Source organism: Rattus norvegicus, chromosome 18 (genome assembly GCF_021556685.1).
Source record: "Rattus norvegicus strain SHRSP/BbbUtx chromosome 18, alternate assembly SHRSP_T2T, whole genome shotgun sequence".
Taxonomy (NCBI): domain Eukaryota; kingdom Metazoa; phylum Chordata; class Mammalia; order Rodentia; family Muridae; genus Rattus; species Rattus norvegicus.
The window spans coordinates 1004721-1028834 of NC_141551.1; the positions used below are offsets into that span (position 1 = coordinate 1004721).

General features: G+C 40.0%; 1 protein-coding gene and 1 pseudogene across 1 annotated transcript in view; one reads left to right on the forward strand and one right to left on the reverse strand.

The window, feature by feature from the left end:
* Positions 1–24114, forward strand: part of Colec12 (collectin sub-family member 12) — a 181230-nt gene that overhangs the window by 40931 nt on the left and 116185 nt on the right.
* Positions 16493–17581, reverse strand: Rbms2-ps1 (RNA binding motif, single stranded interacting protein 2, pseudogene 1; annotated as a pseudogene).

The window sequence follows — 24114 nt, forward strand, 5'->3', positions numbered from 1 at the left end:
CATAATAGTCACAACACCAAATGTACAAAACAAACAATATTAAAAGCATTAAGGGAAAAGGGTCAAGTAACACATAAAGGCAGACCTATCAGAATTATACCAGACTATCAAAAGAGACTATGAAACTAGAAAATCCTGGGCAGATGTCATACAGACCCTAAGAGAACACAAAGGCCAGCCAAGGGTACTATACCCAGCAAAGCTCTCGTTTACCATAGATGGGGAAACCAAGTTATTCCATGAAAAAAATTCACACAATATATTTCCATAAATCCAGTGCTACAAAGGAAAGAGATGGAAAACTCCAACACAAGGAAAAAACCTTCACCATAGAAAAAGCCAGAAAGTAATCTTCTTTCAACTAACCCAAAAGAAGATAGCCGCAGAAACATAATTCCAGCTCTAACAGCAAAAATAATAGGAAACAATAATCATTGGTCCATAATCTCTCATAACATCAATGGATTCAATCCCCCAATAAAAAGACATAGACTAACCGGACCCAGCATTTTACTGCATACAGGAAAAATACCTCAGTGACATTGATAGACACTTCCTCAGAGTAAAAGGCTGGGAACTAATTTTCCAAGCGAATGGTCTCAAGAAAAAAGCTGGAGTAGCCATTCTAATATTAAATAAAATCGACTTTCAACCAAAAGTTATCAAAAAAGACAAGGAAGGATACTTCATACTTGTCAAAGGAAAAATCCACCAACATAAACTCTCAATTCTGAATATCTATGCTCCAAATGCAAGGGTACCCATATTCATAAAATAAACTTTACTAAAGCTCAAAGCACACATTGCACCACACACAATAATAGTGGGTGACTTCAATAACCCACTCTCATCAGTGTACAGATCATGGAAACAGAAACTAAACAGAGACACAGAGAAACTAACAGAAGTTATGAACCAAGTGGATTTAACATACATGTATAGAACATTTCATACTAAAACAAAAGAATATACCTTCCTTGTAGCACCTCATGGTACCTTCTCCAAGTTGTTAAAACAGGGCTCAACAGATATAAGAAGACAGAAATAATCCCATGCATCCTATCAAATCACCAGGGACTAAGACTGGTCTTCAATAACAACAAAAATGACAGAAAGCCCACATATACATGGAAGCTGAACAGCACTCTACTCACTCATAACTTGGTCAAAGAAGAAATAAAGAAAGATTTAAAGACTTTTTTAGAATTTAATGACAGTGAAGGCACAGCATATCCAAACTTCTGGGACACAATGAAAGCAGTGCTAAGAGGAAAACTCATAGCTCTGAGTGCCTCCAAAATGAAACAGGAGAGAGCATACACTAACAGCTTGACAGCACACCTGAAAGCTCTAGAACAAAAAGAAGCAAATTCATCCAAGAGGAGTAGAGGGCAGGAAGTAATCAAACCCAGGGCTGAAATCAACCAAGTAGAAACAAAAAGGAACTATACAAAGAATCAACAAACAAAGAGCTGATTCTTTGAGAAAACCAACAGGATAGATAGGCCTATACTCAACAAAACTGGAAAATCTGGATGAAATGGACCGTTTTCTAGACAGCTAGCTGGTACCCAAGTTAAATCAGGGTCATATAAACCATCTAAACAGTCCCATAATTCCTAAAGAAATGGAAGCAGTCATTAAAAGTCTCCCAACCAAAGAAAGCTCAGGACTAGATGGGTTTAGTGCAGAATTTTGACACCTTCATAGAAGACCTAATACCAATGCTCTCCAAACTATTGCACAAAATAGAAACTGAAGGAATACTACCCAATTTGTTCGATGAAGCCATAATTATGCTTATACCTAAACCACACAAAGAAAAAGAACTTCAGATCAATTTCCTCTATGAAATTGATGCAAAAATATTCACTAAGATTCTGGCAAACCAAATCCAAGCACATATCAAAACGATCATCCATCATGATCAAGTAGGCTTCATCCTAGGGATGCAGGGATGGCTCAATATATAGAAATCCATCAGCATATCACCCTATATAAACAAACTCAAAGGATAAAACCACATGATTATTAGATGCTGAGAAAGCATTTGACAAAATTTAATACCACTTCATACTAAAAGTATTGGAGAGATCAGGAATTCAAGGCCCATACCTAAACACAGTAAAAGTCATATACAGCAAACTAGTACCTAACACTAAACTAAATGGACAGAAACTTGAAGTAATCCCACTAAAATCAGGGACTAGACAAGGCTGACCACTCTCTTTCTACTTATTCAGTATAGTACTCAAAGTCCTAACCAAAGCAATCAGACAACAAAAGGAGATCAAATTGGGAAGTAAGAAGTCAAAATATCACTATTTGCAGATGATATGATAGTAAATTTAAGTGAACCCAAAAGTTCCACCAGAGAACTACTAAGCCTGATAAACAACTTCAGCAAAGTGGCTGGGTATAAAATTAACTCAAACAAATCAGTAGCCTTCCTCTACTCAAAGGATAAACAGGTGGAGAAAGAAATTATGGAAATGACACCCTTCACAATAGTCATAGATAACATAAAAAACCTCGGTGTGATTCTAACCAAACAAGTGAAAGATCTGTATGACAAGAACTTCAAGCCTCTGAAGAAAGGAATTGAAAATCTCAGAAGATGGAAAGATCACCCATGCTTATGGATTAGCAGGATTAATATAGTAAAAATGGCCATCTTGCCAAAAACATTTTACAGATTCAATGCAATCCCCGTCAAAATTTCGAGTCAATTCTTAACAGAATTAGAAAGAGCAATTTTCAAATTCATTTGGAATCACAAAAAAACTCAGGATGGCTAAAACTACTCAACAATAAAAGAACTTCTAAGGGAGTCACCATTCCTGACCTCAAGCTAGATTACCAAGTAATTGTGATAAATACTGTATGGTATTGGTACAGAGACAGGCAGGTAGATCAGTGGAATAGAATTGAAGACCCAGAAATGAACCCACACACCTATGGTCACTTGATCTTTGACAAAGGAGCTAAAACCATCCAGTGGGGAAAAAAAGACAGAATTTTCAACAAATGTTGCTGGTACAACTGGAGGTCAGCATGTAGAAGAATACAAATCAACCCATTCGTATTTCCTTGTACACAACTCAAGTCCAAGTGGATCAAAGACCTCCACATAAAAAATACACTGAAACTTATAGAAGAGCCTGGAACATATGGGCACAGGGGAAAATTTCCTGAACAGAACACTAGTGGCTTATGCTCTAAGATCAAGAGTTGACAAATGGGACCTCATAAAATTGCAAAGCTTCTGTAAGGCAAAGGACACTGTCAATAGGACAAAACTACAACCAACAGACTGGGAAGAGATCTTTACCAATCTACATCTGGTAGAGGGCTAATATCAAATATATACAAAGAACTCAAGACGTTATGCTCCAGAGAATCTAATAACCCTTTAAAAAATGGGGTACAGAGCCAAACAAAGAATTCTCAGCTGAGAAATATTGAATGAAGCACCTATAGAAATGTTCAACATCCTTGGTTATCAGGGAAAAGCGAATCAAAACAACTCTGAAATTCTACCTCACACCAGTCAGAATGACTAAGATCAAAAACTCAGGTGACAGCAGATGCTGGCGAGGATGTGGAGAAAGAGGAACACTCCTCCATTGTTGGTATGATTGCAAGCTGGTACAACCACTCTGGAAATCAGTCTGGCTGTTCCTCTGAAAATTGGACATAGTACTACTTGAGGACCCAGCTTTACCACTCCTGGGCATATACCTGAAAGATGGTCCAACATATAATAAGGACACGTGCTCCACTATGTTCATAGCAGCCTTATTTATAACTATTTATGACTATTATAAAAATAGTCAGAAGCTGGAAGGAACCCAGATGCCCATCAACAGAGAAATGGATACAGAAAATATGTTTTTTACACAATTTACTCCATTTACACAACGGAGTACTAAGCAATTAAAAACAATGACTTCATGAGATTCATAGGCAAATGGATGAAACCAGAAAATATTATCCTGAGTGAGGTAACCCAGTCATAAAAGAACACACTGATAAGCGGACATTAGCCCAAAAGCTTTAAATATCCAAGATACAATTCACAAACCACATGAAGCTCAAGAAGAAGGAAGACAAAAGTGTGGATGCTTCAGACCTTCTTAGAAGAGGGAACAAAAGTACTCATGGGAGGAAATATAGAGATAATATGTGGAGCAGAGACTGAAGGAAAGGCAATCCAGAGACTGCCCCACCTGGGGGATCCACCCCACGTACAGATTCCAAACCCAGACAATATTGTGGCTGCCCCAAAGTAAATGTCAACAGGGCCCTGATATACCTGTCTCCTGAGAGGCTCTTCCAGAGATTTACCAATACAGAGACGGATGTTTGCAGCCAACCATTGAACTGAGAACAGGGTCCCTAATGGAAGAGTTAGAGAAAGGACTGACATACCTGAAGGGGTTTGCAACCTCATAAGATGAACAGTATCAACCAACCCGACTCCCCAGATCTCTCAGGCATTCCATCACCATCCCATGAGTACAGAGATGGATCTTTTGCTTTATCAACATATGTAGCAGAGAATGTTCTTTTTGGGCATCAATGGGAGGAGAGGCCCTTTGTCCTGTCAAGGCTCAATACCCCAGTGTACTGCAATGTCAGGGTGGGGAGCTGGGAGGGAGTGGGTGTGTCAGTGAGAGAGTACTCTCATAGAAGCAGAGGTAGGGGAATTGGATAGTGGGTTTCTGGAGGGGTAACCAGGAAAGGGAATAACATTTAAAATGTAAATAAAAATAGCCTATAAAAACAAATAAAATAAAAAGGAAAAATATCCTTTGACAAAATCCAACACCCCTTTATGATGAATGTCTTAGATCAGAGATATAATGGACATTCATAAACATCATAAGGCAATGTATAACAAGCCTATACCGACATCAAATTAAGTGGAGAGAAACTCAAAGTAATTCCAGTAAAATCAGGGACATGACAAGGCTACCCTGTCTTTCTGTATCTATTCAATATAGTACTTGAAGTTCTAACTAGAGCAATAAAACAACTGAAGGAGATCAAGGGACTACGAATTGTCAAGGAAGAAGTCAAAGTATCATTATTTGAGGATGATATAATATACATAAGTGATCCCCAAAATTCTATCAGGGAACTCCTACAGTTGATAAACACCTTCAGTGAAATGCCTGCATACAAGAATAGGAATCTTGTATCCTATTCTTTTTAAAGTTAAAAAAATCAATAGCCTTCCTATATACAAATTACTAAGAAAAATCAGAGAAACAATATACCTCACAGTAGCCACAAATTATCTAAAATATCTTGAGGTAACTAACCAAGCTAGTCAAAGACCTGTATGTCAGTAAACTTCAAGTCTTTGAATACAGGAAATTGAATAAGATATCAGAAGATAGAAAGATCTTTCATAGTCATGGATTTGTAGTATTAGCATAGTAAAAATGCCTATCCTACCAAAGACAATCTACAGATTGAACACAATCCACACCAAAAGTTCCACACAATTCTTTACACACCTTGAAAGAACAATACCCAATTTCATATGAGAGAGGGGGGAGATAGCTAAAACAATCCTATAAAATAAAAGAACTTCCAGAGGTAGCATCATCCCTAATTTCAAGCACTATTGTACTACAGAGCTGTAGTAATGAAAGCTATATGACATTGGCTTAAAAACCAACAGGTTGATCAATGAAATTGAATCAAAATCCAGCTGTTAATCTATACATCTATGGACACCTGATTTTTGACAAAGAAGCCAGAGATATTCAGTAATAAAAAGAAAGCATCTTCAACAAATGGTGCTTGTTTAACTGGATGTCTGCATGGAGAAAAATGCAAATGGATCCAAATGTGTCACCCTACATAAAACTCAATCCAAATGTACCAAAGACCTCAACATAAAGCCAGATACTCTGAACCTGACAGAAGAGAAAGAGGGGAATAGTCTTACACACATTGGCACAGGAGACAATTTCCTGAACAGAACAATAGTGCAGGTACTAAGATCTACAGACAATTAATGGAACCCTCATGAAACCAAAAGGCTTCTATAAGGCAAAAGATACCATCAGTAGAACAAAACAGCCGTCTACAGAATGGGAATCTGACAGAGATCTAATATGCAAAATATATAAAGAATACAAGAAACACACACAAAACAAATAATCCAATTTAAAAACCAAAACAAAACAAACCAGGATACAGACTTAAACAGAATCTTCAACAGAGGAATCTCAAAAGGCTGAGAAATGTTCAATATCCTTAGCCATCTGGGTGATGCAAAGCAAAATGACTCTGAGATCCATCTTATACCTGTCAGTATGTGTAAGACCAAAAACATTAAGTGACTGCCCATGCTGAAGAGGATGTGGAGCAAGGAGAACATTCTTCCATTGCTACTGGGAGTGCAACTTGTACAGCCACTATTGAAATCAGGTGGTTCCTTAGAAAAGTGGGAATCTATCTACCTCAAGACCCAGCTATACCACTGTTGAGCACATACCTGAAGGACATCCTTTTTACAAGAACACTTGCTCAACTATGTTCACAGCAGCTTTATTCATAATAACCAGAAACTGAAAACAACATAGATGTCCCTGACCTGAAGAATGACTAAAGAAAATGTGGCACATATACATAATGGAGTATTACTCAGCTGTTAAAAAAAATAACATCATGAAATTTGCAGGCAAATGGGTTAACTAGGAAAAAAAATCATCCAGAATGAGGCAGCCTAGACTCAGAAAGAGAAATGCAGTATGTAATCACTTACAAGTGGATATTAACTGTGATGTAGAGGACATCCATGCTGAAGTCCACAGACCCCGAGAAGTTAAGTAACAAGAACAACCTAAGGGGGAACTTATGAATTTCCCTGGGAAGAAATAGAATAGATATCAAGGGTGGACTGGGATCAGGTAGACAGGAATAGGAGCAGAGGGATCAGGTCAGGGGAAGATGGAGGGAGAGAACACTGGGAAAGACAAAGAAAATTGTGAGTTTCCGGGGGCGAGGGATAAACCTAATGCAGTGGAAACTCCCAGGAATTTATGAGGGTGACCCTAGCAAAGACTTCTAGTAATGGGGGAAACAGAGCCTGAACTGGCCATCTTCTGTAATCAGGCAAGGCTTCCTCCAGTAGAGGGCTTGGGACACCATCTCAGCCACAAAGCCTTTGACCTACAATTTATCCTGCCTGCAAGATGTGGTGAGGTAAAGATACCACAGAACTTGTGGGAGTGGCCAACCAATGATTGGTCCAGCTTGAGACCCAAGCCAGGAGAGGAAGCCCCAACCCTGATATTGCCTGAAGGGCCAGGAACCAGAAGCTGGATTGCCCAGAGACCTAGGATAGAACCAAACATGTGCTGGGGGCCTTGGCATGAGACCCTATCTTAAGCAAACAAACAATAACAAAAGGAGCTGAGGACATGGGTCAGTCAGAAACGCACTTACTACATAAATATAAGGACCAGAATTCAGTCCCCCAGCACACACATAGAAAGCAGAGTGCTATAATGCATGCCTATAACCCAGTAAGTGCTACACAATCAGAAATAGGAAAACCCCTCCCTGGAACCTGCTGTCCAGCTCATTTATATGAACCAAAGGGCTCCAGAATCTGTGTAAAACTATTCCCGAGAAAACTGAGGCAAAGAGCAATACAGACAGATAGCTGATGTTGACTATATCTTTTACATATATATCATTTTATACACATCACACATACATGCATGCACACATGATAGTGATGACAATAGCCATTTGTTAGTGCAAGTTTAGACATTTTGTGCTATGCGATCTGTCATCTCAATTTTTACTATAGTCTTACAAAAGATGCTCTAATAGGGGAAGTGTTCACTTGATTGATGAAGAAACTGAGGTATAAAGACCTCGATAAATTGTCTACAGGCCAATAGGGAGCAGAAAATAGAAACCAAGTCTGTCTGATTTTACAACATAAGATCTTATCTACTCCAAATCATAAACATTAAACAGAACAGTAATAATTCAAAGTTCCTTCTAACATTTCATAAGTAACCACTGATGCTAACAGTTTACTCAACACCTATTCTGCTTAATGCTTGATCATGCAAACTCAGGACATTAAAGAGACTTTGACTTTTTTTTTCTCAAGCAATTTATAATCTAGGTTGGAGATAATATCATTTTTAAAGGAGATGAGAATAAGTTAATATATAGTGAATAATTGGGTGTAGTAAAAAATTATAAATTCTTAGGTGAGAAAAAGTCAATGTGGGTCACAGGATCAAGATGATACCTTCCCTCTATGATGTAATTGTTCCTTAACTAAAAGTATATAAAACAAAGTAACTCTTAGGTTGTACCTTGTACCCAAAAGGCACATTTGATGCTAATATTGTAACGTTTGTTTTTGGAAGTCTCCTCAAAAATCTACTCCATGTGGCATAGTTTTGCTTTTTTTTTTTATGTGTTAATTTTGATTCTCAAGTTGAGTAGGTCTAGAATCACCTAAGAGACACAGCTCTGGGCATGTCAGTGGTGGAAAGATGCAGCACACAAACTGCTATGCCCCCTTCACTACTATGGACTGAATTCCCTCAAGTTGTGAGCAAATATATTCTCCTTTAAGTTGCTTTTTGGTAGGTATTTTGTCACAGCAGGAAAAAAAAGTGTGCTTAATGTATATAAAATAATTCAATTCTGTGAACATTGACTACCTTCTATGTGATAAGTATTGTTTAAGATTCCAAGATGAATGAGACGTAGTCTATGCTCTTGGAGCTCAGGTGAAGGTAGGAAGGCACATGAGAAGGATAAGATGGGCAGGTGTGTGAAAGACCAGTTAACAGTCAATGGCAATAGCCCAGACTATAAGGATCTGTATTCTTTGGAGAGATGGGGAAATGCTGCTATAGCTAGGAGGAAGAGGGGAAATAAGCAGAATGGGAGCACAGTGCAGATAAAAGCTAGGTACTAGACCTACCAAGGCCTGGACCAGTGGGAGCAGAGCTTTCTCCTCACTTGTAGAAGAGAAGGAAAACAGCATGCTTTTAAAAGGCGGTAAGTGCTTTGTGCTTATTAAATTTAGAATTATGGTGTTGGACTAACTGCTCTTCTGGAGGTCCTGAGTTCAATTCCCAGCAACCACATGGTGGCTCACAACCATCTGTAATAGGATCTGATTCCCTCTTCTGGTGTTTCGGAAGAAAGCAACAGTGTACTCACATACATAAAATAAATAAATATTAAATAAGAAAAGAAAGAAATTTAGAGTTATAACTGAATTATTTCTCCTAAGAGTTGTTAGAGTTCTAACCACTAGTACCAATGGATATGGTGACATCATTTGGAGCAGAAGGGGAAGTAGGTGTGTAGCTTTATTCGTGTGGAAGTCAGGGAATAATCTTATCTGTCATTTCATAGGTGCCATCCATCTTTTTCTAAAAGGTCTCTTACTGGCTTGGAAATCAACTAGTAGATTAGACCACATTGCCATTGCTGGGTTCTGCCTCCCTACAATGGATTGTAAGCCTGGCTTTTTGTTTGGGGTCAGACTTAGGTCCTCATGTTTGCAAAGGAAGTACTTTATTGACTGTCCTGTCACTCCAAATATGGAAAGAGAATCTTTACAGGTGATGAGATTGGAATGAAGTCATGGGCATGATCATGGATTCATATTGTAATCATACACATGTAGGAAGATCAAAGCAAAGAACTGGGTGAGGTAAGAGAAACCACTGTGCCAAAGATTGCCACAAACCACCACGGTTCGCAGGCTCAGAAGTTCTCAATCCTGCCATTACCTTTACCTTTTCAGTTATAGCTACCATGACTGCTGAGGGGTGGTAGCTTTCTGTTGTTTGTGGTGCTTTCACACTGCTAAGGATGTGAGTGTTACATTATACTCTTTTATTATGGCTTTTGTTACAAATTCACCATAAGCTCAGTAGTATATACACAGTTGTGGAAGCCAGAAGTACAGCCTCGGTTTCATTGGGCCAAATTTGAGAGTCAGCAGGGCTGATCCTTCCGGAAGCCTCAAGAAGAATCCATGCATTGCCTCTTTGAGCACCTGGTATCTGCTAGCATCCTCGGCTTCTGGCTTCTCACTGCACTAGCTGCCCCTGGAGACCTACTATCCTTCCTTCTGTGTTTGCCAGATGCCCCCCTCTCCTCTTCTCTCATAAGAACACTAGTTTGTCTGCGTAGGGCCCACCAGATAACCCAGGATGATCCTCCATTTCACAATCCTTAGTTTTTTGATGTTTGCAGAGACACTGTCTCCAAAAACATTCCCAGTTTCAGGGGTTAGAGCTAATATCTCTTCTAGATTGTTACCCACCTATCTCAGATGTTTTGACACGTAAATTGGGCTGGCCAGTGGTCAGTAAGATGATTCTCCGGTTAGTAGGAACAGAAAACAGAGTGTGAGAGTGAAAACTGAGGGGAGAATATGACTATCTTTTGGGAATAGGCAAGAGAGAAGATGGAGTCGACAGCCACCTGAAAGAGGCAGATGCAGGAAGACAGTTGAAATGACTGAAAAGACATTCTTATGCCAGTTTTCTGATACTATAACAAAATCCCTAGGGCTAGGAAGCTTTATAAGAAAAGTTCATTTTGACTCACAATTATCCAGGCACAGAGACAAGGGGCTGCATCTGATGATGGTCTTCTTGTCAGGGCCTAAATTAGCCCAGGGTATCACTTGGCTACAAGCAGAACATCTGTACTGTGTGTGTCATCTGGTCCTTTCCCTAGGAAGTTGCCAGTATTTAATCTTGGCAGCTCTACCAATATGGCCTTGTTTAACCCTAATCACCCCAGTAAGCCTCCACTCTAAACACCCCAGCCCTTACTACCTCATTGTGGGCTTTGAACTCCCAGGGGAGCTTTGGCTAGGGACAAACCATATTAAAACCATTTGGTGCACCTCTACATGAAGGAAGAGAATCAGGAGAGAGTGTCATCAAAAAGCCAAGAGAGGAGTTTTAAAAAAGAAAGTCATTCTTTTAAAGGAACATGTTCTATTTAGTCTTCTGACAGTTTCATACATGTATGCAATATATATACAATGTTTCTTTTTTGTTTTGTGCTTTAATCTATTTACTTTTATTTTATGTGTATTGGTGTTTTGCCTACATGTATAAGATTGTCATATGAGAATGTCAGACCTCAGAGTTACAGACAGTTGAGTTGCCATGTGGGTACTAGGCTTTGAACTTGGGTCCTGTGGAAGAGTAGTTGTGCCCTTAACCTCTGAGCCATCTCTCGAGCCCCATATCCAATGTTTCTTGATCCTTTACCTAGGGTCACCAACAGTTTCCCTTCCACCATCACATTCTTTCTTTTTTTATTATTATTTTTGTAACCTCCTGAGTCTGGTTGCCTGCTGGAATGTTAATTGATCTTGTTGGCTTTAGGGCAGTGTGCTCATACTGTCTTATCTTAAGGGGCCTCTTTTGCACACAGTTCACCCATGTAAGTCATGTTACAGTTGTGTGCCACCATCATAGCAATTAAGGTACCAGACCTGTGCATCTCTTTGCTCCCACCTCCCTGGCTTTCAGTTGGAAAATTCGAAATTCCATTTATTCCATAATATGTTGTCGAAGTGGTTAGAGAAGATTGCTACACACATACACACACACACACACACACACACACACACATATATATATATATATATATATATATATATATATATATAGAGAGAGAGAGAGAGAGAGAGAGAGAGAAATAAAACACAGGAGAAAAAGCAGTCTTTTAAAAAGAGACACAGAAACTCTGACCCTGACTAACTTGAGAGAAGGACAAACTTTGTGGCTGCTATTATTTGGGAATTGGAAAGCATCAGAATTGCAGTCTCAGGACCTTTGCACTTCTCCACAGGCACTTTGGATACATATTTTCATGCCACTGTTCCCAGAATCTGACCCCCTCAGCAATCAAATCAAATCACACTTAATGTTTACTTTGATGGTTGACTGCTTTTGAAAAAGGCTTTAAAAAAAGACAACAACAAAAAGAAACAGTCTGACCTGTACAAAACTGACCATTGTATCTTTTCTTTTCATGCAATTACATTCTTGGTGCATTTTCCAAAGTAGAAAAAAAAATCCCATAGCTTTATATTTAGTAGAATAAGAGAAGACAGGACCTTTAGCTTAGTTTTACCTTTACATATGCTGTGTATTTCTAAAGAGATCCAAACACCAAAGCAGGTTCTCCATGTGATAATGTCAAGTGTATATGAAGGAGAAAGGGGCATTTTACATTCCATTTTTTTTTTTACAGTGGCTCGCTAAGAGCAGTCTAGGTTCTCAGCACACAGGGGCATAAACTGCTGTTTTTCTTGCAGCATCTCTGGTGGATCTGTTTTCTTGGTCTGGCAAAGAAGTCAGATTCTATTCAAGACACCCATATGGGTGGCCTCTGCTCAGCATTTCCAGAAGGCCAGCTCATACTGTTTTCTCTCCAGCCCCTGAGGACCACAATGGTGGGGGTAGTGGTGGTAGAAGGGATGCCTAATTGGCTCTGATGAGCTCATACCCACAGCAATGTCACTTCAACACAAGCAATTCTTTGATGGTACAACCGTTGACTTTTAGTTACATATAGAAAAGGGAAATTGTATACTTGTTGATAACAAAGGCCAGGGAAAGCGCGGGTGATTATGCCATCTGTACAGCATGATCTTTCATTGGAGGAGATTCAACTAATGAAATAGTTACAGAGTAAGTCACAATGGATTTAAAAAGTAATTCAGTAAGTGACTGTCTCATTTAATGGCCTTATAGAGTGAAATCTCTAATTGCTCAAACCAAAAGGAGCCCATCGGCAGAGAGGAAAAGCAGTATAAATTGCCAGGAACAATCATTAAGATGTTACTAAACACCCAAAGTCATGTAAGTCAGCTTTCCAGTAGTTTAACAAAATAAACTACAACAACCACCTTACAAAGAAGAAAGGTTCATTGTGGGTTACAGTTCCATAGATTTCACCTCATGGTCAGTTGGCCCTGCTGTCCAGGGCCTGTGGTGAGACAATGGTGGAGCTCTGTACTCACCTCATGCTAGTCTAAGGGCAGAGAGATGTAGGGAAAGGGGAGAAAGGAGAATGTGGAGTGGAGGGAGGAGTGGGAGAGAGAAAGGGAGGAAGTAAGAGGGGAGATGGGGAGAGAAACAGTGATTCCCCACCCCACCCCCACAGACTGCCTCCTTAAGTTTCCACCACTTTGGTTAGTGCTGTTGGCTGGGGATAAAACTTTTACTGCATAGACCTTTGGAGATACTGCAGATCTAAATTATAGTCCAGGTAAACTATCAAGAGTCAAGTACATATGGTTGTCAAAAGCTTATTGATAGATCTGTGTGCCTTAGGACACCTAATTCCAAGGATAAATGGGAAAATGGGCCAATAAGGGAGAAGTCAGATGGGAAATGTGGAGGAAACATACCATTCTGTTTGTTTTCAGTAATGTGCAGCATGTAACTGATTGGCTGACACAAAGTACCTCATCTCCTCTAATGAGACAGAACCATGTGGGAGTTTCAAAGTATTTCATACAAATAGTGATAGAACTTACAGAGAATTGGAGTTGCTGTAGAGAACATCAGAATCTTCTTATTTATTTTTGTTTACTTCAGTCACACAAGAGAGAAATAACAACTTATATTCATATAAAAATGTGCACATTATTCATTCATAATAGCCCAAAGTATCAACCTAAATATATCCACCAGCTATAATGTATAAGTGATAAACTCAATGTGTTATAGCCATATGGTGGAATTCTCCTTGGGGAGGGGGGGGAGAGATATGCTGGCACATGCTGTAGTATGATCAAGCCTTAAAGATATTATGCCAGCCCAGTGGTGGAATATTTGCCTGCAATGGGAAAGACCCCAGAATCAATCCTCAGTGTCAGAAAAGACAAAGTATTAGGCTAAATTAAAAAAAAGAAACCAGACACAAAAGACCACATGTCATGTGGTTCCATTTCTATGAAGTGCCTTGGGCAGGCAGATCTCTAGAAAGTAGATTTGTGGTCTTCTTGTAGGTAAGAGTGTTCAAAATTGATGATGGTATTACCTGTACTACTCTGAATATAACTAAACTATTGATTTTATATTGGTAGTAATTGATTGTATGGTGTGTGGATTAGATATGAATTAAACCATTAAGTCAAAAGAAGATAAAATTTAGGTTTACTACATGACTTTCATAATTCTGAATAATTGGGCTAAAAATGAATGATCTTAAATTATAATGTAGATGGCATCCTCAGTAGATGGCTTCTGGGAGAGCAGTGCACCCCCCTGGGGGTGGGGAGCACTCTGAGACCTACAGTGCACAGAATCTGCTGACATGTATGTTGTGCCACATTAGGAGAACAAGTGCATGTTACTACACTCTATGGCATACACTTTGTTCTGCCCCGGTCAGGTTTGATCATTTTATTCTGTGTCTGCTGGAGAGTGCTACATGCCATGCAGGAAAGCCATGTTCAGGGAGTAAGTAATGAGCTGTGAATGTTGTAGGCCCTGAAATTAGATTTGCACTTCACTTAAAAATAATACAGAAAAAACTTTGCTCAATAAACAGAAGTAGCTTAAGCTGACACAATAAATGCAAAATTTAAAAGAAAAAAACAACACAAAGTTCACTCCATTCCCCCTCAGAAAAGCGATTTATACACATGACTCCTTTGGCCTGTCATACACCCTAAGAAGGACAAGCATGAGCTTCCCCCCACACTGTGACTTGTTACATATCCTTCATATCACAGGTGTGTAGGGAAACTCATGCAGAAGGGAACAGTTAAAGTCAGCCATGTTTAAAGGTCCCTCCTGACTTTTGAATGGCCAGGGAGCTGTGAGAATTGCCTTTTTTCTATCCATAACCCTGTTGTCCTTCTACAAGAAGGAAAATGATTTCCGGTGTTCTGGTTCCCTGAGGAATGGGTCCAAACACACCAGGGCTGGGCTGGACACTGCATAGAGAGCTTAGTCCATTCTCAAGCATGCACAGTACACATTACAGTTCTTGCTGTCATTCCTTCAAATGGTGTGCAGTTGGCATGTACATACAACCAAGGGTGAGTCCGCTAAGATGGCTCCTGCTGAACTAAGTGATTCAGTAGAGTACCATTGAGTACAGCCACGTGCAGCTGGAATGAGAGGCTCTGAGAACCAGGCAGAAAAGATCCTCCAGGAGGCAGGATGGGCAGAATTCAAAGGCACTGCTGGTCAATGACATGAACATAACAGGTTCCATGTCCTGGACTGGGCTGCGCTGGGCTGAGCTGGGCTGGGCCAGGTAGGGGTTTAGTCTACACCAGATAACTGCCAGGGAGTAAGGAAGGGGTGGAGAAGTGAGGTCAGGTTCTGTATTGTCAGGTTTCAGGACCATCCTTGGTCTGTATCAACTAGTTGCCAAGCTCATGTGATAATCCCCAGGCTTGGCAATGAAGGATGATGGATAAGACCGCAGCCTCTTGGGACAAAACAACCTCCAGGTAAAGTGGAGGGCATAACTTCCTCAGCAGGGGCAGGGGCTATGAGACCTGGGGCAGGATGAAGACCCTCTAGGAGTCAGAATAGGTGTCCCAGAATGCTGAAGCTGGATGATACTTCTCAGTGGCACTTGCCACCAGATTTGGTTGAAGGTGGCTTCCAAAGGCTGCATGGTTGTCATGTCTCCTGAAGTCAAAATATAGTCTCTCCTAGGACAGGAGGGCAGAGGGGAAGCCACCTTCACTGCCCACACTTCTCTACCTGTGTGCTGCTCTCCCTTTCCCCCAATTCCACATGGAATTTAAATCAAATTCATAAAGTTGAAAATTGTAAAAAGGCAAAGTAGGCAGACTCAGCTAAATGGAAATGAGAAAAAGAACAATGTGGACAAGAAATTAAAAAAAAAAACTAGGCATGTTGGTGCACTCAGAGTGGGAAGGATCTCTGTGAGTTCAAAGCCAGCCTGGACTGCACTGAGACCCTGCCTTAAACTGTGTGTGTGTGTGTGTGTGTGTGTGTGTGTGTGTGTGTGTGTGTGTGTGTGTGTGTGTGTGTGTGTTGGGGGTAGGGGGGTGCTGAGAGCTTTGCGAAACAAAAATTTTAAGCCTGCATATTTAAAACACATTGAAAATAGTCCATAACTAAACTTGGCAGGCAGGGCTCCTTCATTGACTTTCCTTCCAGCACTGCTATTATGTCTTCTTTTTTAAAGAAATCATTTTAAAGCCTCCCTAGGCAATCCCAACATACCCAAACCTCTTGAAAATGAGAAGCAGCTCAACTGGTGTCTTTGGAGTAGGAGAAAGGTTCACTGCAATTAAATACAAAGCAAGAAACTTCTTTTGCAAAAGAAAAAAGTCTTTTTGATCTTGAATGTAGCACATCTGAAAAACAACATGGTTCCTCAGATTCCATCAGCAATGGGAAAACAGCCCAAGAAGAAGTGCATAGGCTTCTTTCCCCAGGTCGGGACCTCATTACTTGCTGAACTGGAAAGGATAGAACCCATGGTCTGAAGGGGACTCCACTGCCAGTTGACTCTACTGACTATTGCTCTCCTCAACAGAAATACTTGAAGAAGGGACAGCTGGGTACTGGGTACATGTAAGCCCCTTGCATAGCAGCAGCTGCTGGCATGAATGTGCCCAGACTGTTGAGTGACAGGTGACCCAGTTGCTGGGTAGGAGGTCCCATCATGGAGGCAGGCTGGAGAGAGAGGGGATAGTCCATCCCTGGTGTCAGAACTGAGCCCTAATAGGAAGACACAGGAGATGGGAGATATGGGGCTAGCACAGACGGAGCAAGCACCCTACCAATTCTAAAGAGCTGTGGTGGGGTCATAGGTCAAGGCCATACCACCCATGACTCCGTTCCTTGGCCAGGCCCATCCATTTTGCACAAACTTTCCTTGGTTCTGTCCTCTCTTTGGCCCAGCATCAGCAAATTTGCAAAGCAAGAGGCAGAAGGTGCTGCTACTCCAGGGGCCGTCTTTAATATACTTTCCATTAAAGTGGGTGATGATGGCTTCACACTTCTCTGTGGACTCCATCCTTGCAAAGCCGACCCCTCTTCTGGCCCCAGTGGTGTCTCGAAGGATTCCAGTGGCGATAACCTGGCCAAAGGGCTTCAGCATCCCCTTGCTCATCCATTGACAGTGGGAGGTTTGAGATGTATAAATTTGCAGGGTCTTGTTCCTGTTGCTTTGCCATTTGTGCCTGCATACCACTGGCTTTCAGTGCAGTTACAGCCTTATGTGCTGATGATGGACTGTCAAAGTCCACAAAGCCATAGCCTTTGCACTTGTTTGTGGTCTTGTCCAGGATGGCCTTAGTGGAGACAATCTTGCCATATGGCTGACAGAGCTTGACAAGGTCCTGGTCAGTAATGCTTGGCTGTAGTCCTCGGATATACAGGTTGGTTTTGCTCATCTGGTCGTTCCCGCTGCTCCTGCTGCTGTTAGGGGCACCGTTCCTAGGACTCGGAGGTGTCATTTGCTGAGCCACATATAGCTCCTTGTTATAACTAAAAGTCAAAATGCTAGGCCTAGAAGTCACTGATAGCAGCATCTTTTTCTTTACTGGGAGAGAGAAAGGAGGGAGTGAAGGAAAGGGAGGCCATTTGACTTTTCAAGACAGGATTTCTCTGTGTAACACTATCATGGGATTCACTCTGTAGAACAGGTTTGTCCTGAACTCAGACTTGCCTGCCTCTGCTTCCCAATTAAAGTATTAAGACTAGGATTAAAGCCATGTGCCACTATGCCCAGCTCCAAATTTGTTTTTTACATTGGAGGAAAATAGTTTTGTTTTCCAGTCTTTGTCTTTCCCTGCCCCCTTCCCTGTATCCTGTAACTCCCTCAAACATTTTGCTTTAGAAAAAGTTAGGGCATATTCTTAGAAATCATCTCTGGAAATGTCACAATTAATTTCACAAATACTTCTTAAAAGATTTTATTTTTATCTATGTATATGTGTCTATAAAATTACAGGCAGCACCAACATGCATGCTGGGAATTAAACTCTGGTCTCAAGAGCAGAAAGCATTCTTTTTTTTTTTTTTTGTTCTTTTTTTTTTCTGAGCTGGGGACCGAACCCAGGGCCTTGCGCTTCCTAGGTAAGCGCTCTACCCCTGAGCTAAATCCCCAGCCCCGCAGGAAGCATTCTTAACTGCTGAGCCATCTCTCTAGCCCCTCATGAAGACTTCTTGTATTTTCCATTGTCATTGTCATTTAGACTTGAAAACTTTATGTGTATAGCTTCATTGATTACAAAGATGGCACATTAGTTTTAGGTTTAACTTCAACTTCATCAACATTTTCATCTCTCTGTAATTGGGCCAGCCTCTCTCTATGGATTGCAGTCTGTGAGCCAGTGATCTCCAAAGTATAGTATAATGTGTTTATCATCATCTCAGAGACACTTGGGTCTCAATGCTGTATACTGCACTGAGCAACACAGTGTTTGTGTACAGCTTATAAAAATTAATACCTACATTCTGAAGAATGTCTAGTCATTAGTTTGGTTCTGGAAAGAATGTTTGATCAAAGTTTGTAGAGCACTTTCCTTTGTTTCTTGGGCTTCTCTTTCCCACCATAGCCTTTGTTTCTACAGCAGCCACTATGTGGACCACTGGTCCTCCCTCCCTTTACCCTGTACCATGAGACAGAGGGAATGCAGGCATGCAACTGAAACCAAGAGTACCTCAGATCTCTTGAGCAAAAACACATATTTCCCTAAAACCAAAGTACAACTACACATTCAGAGCCCTCTTTTAACCATAATATAAATAAGAGACCCAAGAGAGTATTTAAATAGCAACAACAAAAAGTCAGAGTGGTTTCACTTTACTAACTAAAAGATGGGGGCACGAGTTTGCTTTCTCTCATATTAGACCTTTGGAGTTTTTGTTGTGTTTTATTTTTATTTTTTCCCAGCTGTCAACAAATGAGTATGTCCATCTTTCCAAATTTGAAGACTTTAAACAACTGAACTCCAATAATGAAAGTCAGTTAAATAATCAAGCATACACTGTTTTCACAGTCAGGTAAATCTCTACTTCAAAGACTTTCGATGTAGAGGGAAGAGACCAAGCACAGTGGTCATGTTGTATATACATGTACACATGCAGATATGAGCCAACTTTGTCTTGCTAGGAAAAGGTGTGTACTATCAATCTCTAGACTAAATAATCCCCTTGCGGGATGTGTTCCTTTGAGGTCTATCTCTTCAGGATTGTACAAAGAAGTAGTTCTGGGTTACAATCCTTTTGAGGGCTAAACTATCCCTTCACAGGGGTCACATGTTAGATATACTGCATATCAGATATTTACAGTTCACAATAGTGGAAAAATTACAATTATGAAGTAGCAACAAAAATAATTTTATGGTTGGGGTCACCACAACATGAGGAACTGTATTAAAGGGCCACAGAATTAGGAAGGTTGAGAACCCCTGTAGAGAAACATCTCATAAATAAGTACCAGTCCATGAGTTTGGAGAAAGCAGAAGTCACTCTGGGCTGGAGTGCCGCAAATTTCACAAGCAAAATGAAACTTGAACTCTAATAGGATCAAGTTGTATGCAGAGAGGAAAAGACAGAAATACACAAGCTTAATAGCTCAGCTTCCCTTGCTGAGGGGCAACTATTCAAGTGCATGATAAACATGGGTTTGCCTATTCGCTTCCCCAGCAGCTTCGTTAGGCCAGGTTTAAGTATTTGTTCAAGTAGGCAGACTATCTGCTTTGTTTAGTCTCTAATGTTGGGATAGCTAGAAGGGTCACTGGAGATGTAAAAGATTGGTCATTGATCCATCCTGTCACCCAACATAGGCAAAGCATCTCTAATATAAAAACCTGAAATGCAAGAGTCTTCAAAAATTGGAAAATTCTTGAACACTGACATGATATCACACATTAAAGACTCCATAGATGACCTCAAATGAGGGGTTACTATCAAACCATGGTGACCCCTAAGCTCCCATGTAACATTGCTTTTTAGGCTCTGTGTATAAGTGCATCTGAAGCATGAATAAACTGTTTGAACATAGATCCCATCCTTAAGATAACTTAAGTATCTGTAAGTATTCTAAAATTCTAAAAATAAATCTATCCCAAACACTCATCCCAAGCATGTTAGATTTGGAGTTTTCAAACTGTGTAGCCTTTGTCTGAGGAGCACTGGAGCTATTGCACTATGAAAGCAAGAAAGGAAGGCTAGAAACAGATGTCCTTGTGACACAGCCCTCCTGCCTTATGTGAAGGGAGCTGGTCAGACCTGGGAGGCTGCACAGGCCCCATCAGAAAATGGGATGAAAGTCACCATGCAAACTGACTGAAAATGAGGGAAAGAGGACAGAGAAAACTCTAGAAATGTTTGCTTTGGAACACTTTATTGGAGACAACAATGGTACATTTTGAAAACCAGAAGTCACAGAAAGAAGCATGCATTGGGCAAATGATGGACATTGAAATTGAAGTCTTGAATTGATGACCTGTCTCATAAGCAAATATTGAAAAGATGAAAAAAAAAAGCCACAGTAGACAATTGAAGAAAGAAATTGTGAACCTTTCACTCCTTTGTAACGTTCTCTGGCATTTTATAGGGACTCATTTCCTTACTATAAAGGAATATAATACTACATTCTGACTCAGAAATCTGTCTAAAGTAGAATTCTTCTCAGTCCTCAGTAATGGTCATCATTTTGAGACAGTATCTTTCTATTTAGCCCAGGCACTGTCCTCCTGCCTCCTTCTCTTAAGTACTTTGGTAACGAGTATGTCTGGCAGAATTGCTAGTATATGTTTCTACACGTGCATGTGTACATGCTTGCATGTGTACATGCTCCACATTTTCTATTCTTTGCACATTCACCCATCTGATGAGTATCAAGAGCTGAAGATAATGGATGAGTTGGTATACCTAATTGGTAATAACATGAAGGAAACAAAGAAAAGCTTAAAGCATTCACAGTTTTTTAGGAAACACATGAGGACCTCCATATTTAACCCAGGCTGGCCTCAAACTCATGGTCCTGCTGTGCCAGCCTCCTGAGGTCTGGGATACAGGTTCTCCACCCCTGTTGGTAACACATGGCAGGGAAGACAGTACCACTGTGGAAGTTTAGGCAGAGAATTCTGCACTGTTCTGTGAATGTGATAGCTCACCAACAGGAAAGGAGAGGCAGAATCTCTTCTGGAAGAGGCAGAAAATAGCAGCCACTTCCTGCTCAGAGTTAACCCTTCCCAACTCCTTTATGATTCCCTGTACTTGCAGCCTTATAGTCCCACCATTAAGGGCCTCATCACCTAACTTCAGGATGGCTTATGTTCAGATCGTGGCTTCAAAATTATGCAATGAACATAAGTAGAATGGGGTCCTCGGGAATTCTGGAGTGAGGATCTGGGATCCTCTTGTAGCTCCTTGGTCTTCATTTTATGAAATAAGCTAAATACATCTGTGAGGCATTGAATGTAAAATACAAATGTTCACTTCGGATTTGGATATTTAAAAGTCATAAATAATTGGCAGAAATACAGACTGTATTAAAATTTGGAATGAGTTGTAGTTCCATGATATAGTAGCACTTACGTTTGAGTTGTGCTCCAAACTCAGAAGAGGAGAATTCAGAAAAGTGAATTATTAATTCATATATCAGCCTGAGCATTAATGGCGTGAGTTTGTGCTGGCAGTCTTACAACATCTGAAATCACTCAGGGCTGTTCTTTAAATAGCCAATAGTCTTATCTCTACAATCAAATTTTTTTTAAATTTTTTAAATGTGGATTTTTACATGACAACCTAGCACATGTATCATCTGACCCCTTTTATAATTTTTTTTAAAAAAAATCTCAGAATGTGACATGTAATTCAGAGGAGAATTGTAATTGATGATATACATGTAACATGTGTGTATATACTGTAACTTTTAAGGTGCATTTCTTCAGAAATAAGTGTACTATGTGTTGACCAGTCAGAGCTTTAAGCTCTGTTTCTTGAGTCTATTTTATTCGTTGAATAATGAGAGAACATTTCCATCCTTGATCTTGGAGCTCACAGAATCTATTAAGTAAACTGATAGATACACTATGAACTTTGAACTTTAAAAGTGTATGCTGCTGCTGTTACCATTACTTCTCCAAAGTCTATTCTTTTAACTCAAATGCTTCTGCATGGAGTTGATTCAGGCCACACCAGAATACAACTGTTTACTACTGGGTTCACTTCCTCTCCTTTTTAATCTACTTGGAATAGTAGACATAGTAAAGGGAGTTACCTCAACCAGCTTTCTACAGAGCAGATAACTATACTCACCTCATTTTCATCACCCCCACAGTAAAAATCAGCCTTCAAGTGAAGAGAGAAAAGAGAGTACAGGAACAGACTTGAACAAAACAAACTAGATTAAGTCAAGAGTTGTGGGACAGATCAAACTGGGCAGAAGGCTTTCAGAGAATTGGAGATGATGTGCAGGTGGTCACCCTGAAGCTATTTTATCTTGGGTCATCTGTGATCTCTTCTAGCTGTGAACATGTCTGCTGTGGTTCAGATGGAAGGTCTTTATGCTTCATAGTTCATACAGTGAATGCAGGACTGGAACTCAAATCTGGTCTTTTTGCTGTCTTAGCATCAACATTTAATGGAGCTGTTTCCTAAAATAGAGAGTTCTAGAAGAGAGACCCTGATGTGGGCCAAGATATAACTGCTCTGTCCCATGGTTTCTCCTCAGTATCTATCGCCCCTCTCCCTCCTTTAGCTATCACTTCCTCCTGAGTTTTTCTTTTTGTCAGTTGCCTCTCCCCTTAAACTCTAGCATTTTGTTTTGAGTTTTATCCCAAATAATGAACTAGGAATGTGTAAAAGCCATAGATCTGGTACTGTTTTTCTTTTTTATGGCAAAGTCAACTAATTGACAGATACCTATTGCATTTGTGTTACATATTTCAGTTGGTGACTGCCATGTAAGACACTCAAAAGAAGTAGAAAGAATAAGCCTTCATCTCAACACACTTCACCTGGATATGGATGAGTGGAGAACATATGCCCTATCATCACAGAGCAACACAGTTCCTTTCATGGCTGTCTAAAGGAAGATAGCATGTAATCTTGGATATTCTTAAGAGTGACTTTTGGTTCAAATGACTCCTGGGAAGGCTGGGCATACAGCCTACAAATACCAATTCAACAGAGATACAATATCTAGACAAAATCTGTATTTATGGATTTGGTTTTCAGAAAGCTACTCTTTTCCTTTATTACCTATTAAATTATCAGATAACTACCTAAGAAGACCCCCTATCTAGTCCCCAGAAAGAGGAGACTGTATTTGGGCATATGTTTTCAAGATTTTAAAGTGCATCTGTTGATTGGAAGTATACATATTATAATCCTTCCCTCATATATATATATATAGTAAACAGTAACGTTCCAATCAAAATAATTTGCTGACAACTTCTAATATTAAACATATAATAATTCTAATACCAATAATCACCCAAACTGCTGTTTACCTGGAATGACTTAAATTTAGGCAATTTCCCAATTTGTAGATATGAATAATCCAGTTTAAAATACCTTTCTCATTGTAGAAGTTTATTCTGTCAGTAATTTGGCCCTTCCTGTTGCCTCTGATGTTCCTTAGGACAGGACTTTGAACTGTCTACATACTACACTCCAAACAATGTTCTGGAGTCAGCCTAACAATCGCAGCTTTGTGCCTACACCCTAAGTGTACTTATCAAAGTACACTTCTTGCAGTTTCCCCAAAATTTCATAATCTCCCACATCAGGGTATCCTGTTCTGCTAGTCCCAAATCTGCTTTATTTTCCCTACAGTTCAACAGATAACATGGGTGACACAGAACAGAATTTTAACCACTAAGCAGGGCTCTTTAATGGAGCCAAATAACTTGACCAAAAAGTAGTGTTATGATCAAGAGTTGATAACCATGATGTTACTTGTTTCTAGTTGTCATATCATGTATATAAGTTACAGATTCTGACTTAAAGTCTGTGCAGAGACAACACAGACATGGAAAAGGGAAGGGATGGGGTGAATAGTTATTAAGAATATCTGCTGCCAGAAACTCATTATGGACATTTG